Here is a 5,837-nt window from a genome sequence, read left to right as displayed (position 1 = left end):
TGATATACGCCTGAACATCAGCAGGAGAGGACTCTTTAAAGGAGAGACACTACATACTGATATACACCTGAACATCAGCAGGAGAGGACTCTTTAAAGTAGAGACACTACATACTGACATACACCTGAACATCAGCAGGAGAGGACTCTTTAAAGGAAAGACACTACATACTGATATACACCTGAACATCAGCAGGAGAGGACTCTTTAAAGTAGAGACACTGCATACTGATATACACCTGAACATCAGCAGGAGAGGACTCTTTAAAGTAGAGACACTACATACTGATATACACCTGAACATCAGCAGGATAGGACTCTTTAAAGTAGAGACACTACATACTGATATACACCTGAACATCAGCAGGAGAGGACTCTTTAAAGTAGAGACACTACATACTGATATACACCTGAACATCAGCAGGAGAGGACTCTTTAAAGTAGAGACACTACATACTGATATACACCTGAACATCAGCAGGAGAGGACTCTTTAATTTTAATGCTGAACTTGAGATTTGATTAGGAATAGTTTAATAAATAAATAAGACTTTAAATAGACTGTGTGACATTAGAAATGAAGAAGTTATTCTACATGTTCATTTCTTTTAAAGTTTCTGAACTGATGCGTGTTATCAGAACCAAAGGAGATAAACAAGAAACGATAAATCAGTTTGTGTGTGTGTGTGTGTGTGTGTGTGTGTGTGTGTGTGTGTGTGTGTGTGTGTGTGTGTGTGTGTGTGTGTGTGTGTGTGTGGTCCCCGGTTTACATTACTCAGACTAAACATTTGGTGTGTACAGTTCACAGTTTACAGTCTGAGGAGAAAACCCCCTCACACCTGCTCTCTGCAAATCATTCGTCTGCCTCACCAAACTAAATACTCCTACAGTTTAACAAAGTAATGAAGGCTCCCTCACCACCTCCACCTGCCGGAGACGAGAGACGGATGGAATCTAACAACTACAACGTTTAGCTGAGATAACATTCACGTCTTTACGTTTTAAAGCTCAATAAACAGCAAACAGCCGCCCGGATTTCATTTCTCCGGATATCTTCCAGCCCAAATGGATGTGCAACAACGTTTTCTAACTGAGCCCTTCTTTGGGGAAAGAAAAGGACGTGTCCCAGAATGCTTTGCAGCCAAGACATTATGCATGCTTGAGACTTTTTAGGAATTGAAGGAAATGTGTTGGAGCAAACAGCTGGTGGGAAACCGGTCCCTGAAGAGGTGATGAAGTCTCTGAGGGGAGGGACCTGCATCCTGATCTGATCCAAATCTGATCGTCTGATTGGCTCCAGACTCTCCCTCACTAATCAGGATCTTTGACGAATATAAACTCTGACCAAAAAAGGCTTCCCCTTGCAGTCTGCATCACACACACACACACACACACACACACACACACACACACACACACACACACACACACACACACACACACACACACACACACACACACACACACACACACACACACACACACACCTATATACACACAGAAGAAGGTAATGTAAACATGTCACGAAAAAGGATTCACACCTAGAAGTACCCCTGTTACAGTTGAGCCTTGTTGACATTATTACAGACAAACAAGCTGTGTGTGTGTGTGTGTGTGTGTGTGTGTGTGTGTGTGTGTGTGTGTGTGTGTGTGTGTGTGTGTGTGTGTGTGTGTGTGTGTGTGTGTGTGTGTGTGTGTGTGTGTGTGTGCGGGGCTCAGGGATCTCACAAGAACCGATACTGCCAAAATACAGTAATGGTTTTTCCAGGAAATGTGTTCGAGACGCAGTAAATTCACTATTGATGGACACAGCCTATTTTTTAATTGATAATGAAACATTGTGAACAACACATCTGCAGGTAGAGAGCTAGTTAACGTTAGCTGTAGCTGTTAGCTGTTATCTGTTAGCAGTTATCTGTTAGCAGGCCGTGTGAAGCACAGTCCAGCCCAACTAAATAACGGAGCAAACACCTAACAGCTAACAGAGCTCTAACAGCTCACGTTAAACAGCTAACAGCTCACGTTAATCAGCTAATAGCTAACAGCTCACGTTAATCAGCTAACAGCTAACAGCTCACGTTAAACAGCTAACAGCTCACGTTAATCAGCTAATGTTAATCAGCTAACAGCTAACAGCTCACGTTAATCAGCTAACAGCTAACAGCTCACGTTAATCAGCTAACAGCTAACAGCTCACGTTAATCAGCTAATGTTAACCAGCTAACAGTGAACAGCTAACGTTAACCAGCTAACGGCTAACAGCTAACGTTAGCCAGCTAACAGCCCACATTAACGGAAGTTGCAGGAAGTTCCAAAAAATAAATGTTACTTTATGTTTGTTAATGACAAACATATTGAAGTTAAAACCTAAATGAATATTACATCTTGAAAGATGTGTCATTTTATTAGTTAGAACATTATTGCATCAAATTGGATGAAGTTTGCTCTGCTGTTGACAAAAAGCTCAAATATAATATAATATAATTACTTTGGAATAAAAATGAAGCCATCACATATATAAATGGTGAATTCACTTGAAGGGAACATGTCATTTTAGACATTCAACATGTGGGAGAAAAGTACTTTAGTACATATCTCCCCCCTATAATCAACATGTGGTACGTATTCTTGTTAAATTCCTGTTAGATTCCAAAGAAATCTGTCAATTCTGTTCGTTTTGCAATCAGAAAAAACCTGATTTCAAAACAAATGAAAACAAGAAGCAGACGTAGGGAGATTCTTCTTTCCAGAGGGAGGGTAACGTGTTAAGTGAAATGATTAGAAGGACTTAAAGCCAAAATGATCACAGGTATCCTAAACAGGAGTATTTAGGTATGCACTGCCTGCAGCCGGACGTCAGCATCTGTTGACCTCAGCAGAGCCGACCTCTAAGAGCCGCTGAAGGCTCCTCGATTGAAGATAAAAGACAACCAGAGAAGAAGTTAAAGGTGATTTTATTCAACATGAATCATCGTAGGACTGTCACTAGGACTCCCGTGTTTCGCTCAAACTGTTATACGTTGCTCGTTTGAGTTTTTCAAGAAGATGGACATCAGTTTTAAAACTCTTGATTGAAGGCAGAGACGGAGGAAACACTCATATATCTCAGATAGTAGAAGTAACCAGTGTAGAAATACTCTAGTTTATACTGCTTCTATATTTCTTGGCATTCAGCCGTTAAAAAAACATCCTCTACTTTTAGGAACACTGCATATTACAAACCGTCATAAATTACCAGGAGACTTTCTGATAGAAATAATCCTCAGGAATCTGGATAATCAATCTTGTTTGGCAGACTGTTATTCCTGTGGGCTTATTTTTTATTATTATGTACACTATTGGTAAAGAGTGGGTGATTCTGGTGAAATATAGTACATTAAATTCACTTTTGTACATCGTGCCCCTACGAGTGTTATGTAACGCATTCTGTACTGTTTCAGTTGGGTTGAGCGAAGCTGAATAGGAAACAGATGAGCTGCAGATGTGTGTGTGTGTGTGTGTGTGTGTGTGTGTGTGTGTGTGTGTGTGTGTGTGTGTGTGTGTGTGTGTGTGTGTGTGTGTGTGTGTGTGTGTGTGTGTGTGTGTGTGTGTGTGTGTGTGTGTGTGTGTGTGTGTGTGTGTGTGTGTGTGTGTGTGTGTGTGTGTGTGTGTGTGTGTGTGTGTGTGTGTGATAATGAATTATTCAGTCTGTGAAGTCCCCCACAGCTGCAGAACATATTTCAGTTGCGTGTATGGAAGTTTATTAATGTAAAATACATTGAAGTAAAAAAAAGTGAAATCTTTTATTCAATGTTTTGAACATTATTGCATGGAATTGGATGAAGTTGGCTTTTCTTTGAATTGGAGTTGAAAAGACAAAAAAGCTATTTTCCCTCCAAAAATCCTAATTTGAACATATTGAAAAAAGATCCTGACAGGAAAAGCTGATTGTCATCACTTTGAAGGACTTAAAGGTAACTTGTATTAAGAACACATTAAACCATACATTTATCAAAGTAAAAGTACAACTTAGACTTCCACAAAACTTCTTACAGCACATTTATATATTTAAATTATCCTCTTTTTACTAACTTTTTAGAGCCAGCCTATTAAGTCATTACATAAATCACAAAATGTTACTTGAGCTCGAAAACATGGATTTTCAAACTGACAAAAGTTTGTATTTGTTAAGTTTTCGACATTAATGAACCTCCGCACGTTGTTCTTCTGACTGGAAGTATTTCTGAGCAGCATGTATAACTTCAAATAAACTAAAACAGCTCTGACGTAAAGTGGGGGACAGCGGGGGTCTCCATGTGTTTTACATTGAGTGTGTAATATCGAGGGAAATACAGCGCAATGTGTAAAAACTGATTTAAGAAGAAAGTATGGAAGACAAACAGTGACTCAAGCATCCTTCTGGTCGACAAAGGAGCAAAGGACTGAGTTAGAAAGAAGACCATTAAAGAATGAAATAGCTGAAACAAAGAGTTGATGAGTGACGGCAAGTTAATCTGCATTTATTTCATGACTTGTTGAAGTTAACCTGGAGGCGTTTCAGGCAAGGTTTGTGGGAGAGAAAAGTCTGGAGGGAACTTTGAGATTTCAGCATTTGGAGAAAGCTACAGAACACACTAGAGGACAGGGGACCCCCGAGAAGCAGAATGAGGCCTCTTGAAATGGAAAAAGATGCCAAAAAATGTCTGCTTTTTCGTCTCGTTCAAGATTGAAACTAAATATATTTGTTTGTACATTTATTTCACGTTAACAAAGCTTAGTGACGGTCCTTTGTGCAAATAGGTAAAGAAAACAAAGCGGTCCTTTAGCTCAAGATAATAAGTCAAACACATTTTTGCAAGATTTAAAATGTAACCCTTTCCAGACAGCAGGTGACATCACGCAGAGGTTCAATCAGGTCAGAAACTGTTTCTACAAACCTACCAATACTTACGGCTGCGAGTCAATCAATAACTTCAGCAGCTGACTCACACACTTCGTCTCAATGGTGTTTCTTTAAAGTAATACATCAAAAGAGAAACAGCTCAGAATTTCATTATTACTTCATGTTACCAGCAATGCAAAAAGGTGCAGGAAAACATCAACATACTCCTCACCAGGACTCAGTAAAGTACTTCACTTCTTCATCCCCTCACATACCTGTGTTTGCTTCTTTTACATGCACTTTAAAGCTCTTAAAATGATGCATGCATGTGTAGGAAACATGCATCATATAACAGGCTGAGTGATGATTATTGCAGCTACTTCAAAACCTGATCAAGACTAGAAACATGCACACATCTGTGCTTCTACACCTTAAAGCCCTGACATAGGGAGCAGAGGCTGAAATGTGCATTCAAGTGACTTCACAAGGAAACACAAATGAATGAAAGGTGGTGAAGAAGTAGAGCCCTTCCCTGAAACTCTAACTTCGATCACACACTCCTCTGCAGCTCTGAACTCTAGTTCTGAATAAACATGTTTGATATCATGCACACGAGTAAAGAAGCACTTACAGTCTGCTGCTGCGTCCTCCTTCTGCTCTCAGATCAGTGTGAGAGCCATGTAGGGGGGTGCAGCTTCTCCCTGCAGGAACACCTCCTCCTCCTTCTCCATGAAACACCTCCTCCTCCCTCAGGAACACCTCCCCTCTCCACGTACCCCTCACTGCTCCACCTAGTGGCGGGAGAAGCGCGACATATTCATAGACGTCACCAAAGTAACACGTTATATATATGATACCTTGAGGTCTGTGTTACATTAGAGTTTAAACTGTTGTTATCATGTCACCATAACAGTTAGTGTGTAGAGGCTAAGCCAACGCTTTAAGCCTCTGAGGATCCGCTATGTTGGCGTAATTCAC

General features: G+C 40.3%; 1 protein-coding gene across 1 annotated transcript in view; it reads right to left on the bottom strand.

Moving 5' to 3' along the window:
- LOC307045524 (collagen alpha-6(VI) chain-like) overlaps positions 1-5,575 on the bottom strand; it is a 71,877-nt gene extending 66,302 nt beyond the window's left edge. Inside the window, exon 1 of the mRNA XM_079691220.1 lies at positions 5,491-5,575. The gene's annotated coding sequence lies outside the window, so the exon portion shown is untranslated. The remainder of the gene's footprint in view (positions 1-5,490) is intronic.
- Between the last annotated feature and the right edge of the window lie 262 nt (positions 5,576-5,837).

The sequence above is a fragment of the Notothenia rossii genome, assembly GCF_949606895.1.
Source record: "Notothenia rossii genome assembly, chromosome: 7".
Taxonomy (NCBI): Eukaryota; Metazoa; Chordata; class Actinopteri; order Perciformes; family Nototheniidae; genus Notothenia; species Notothenia rossii.
Note: the sequence above shows the minus strand (reverse complement) of the source record. Positions and strands in the feature narration are given on the sequence as shown.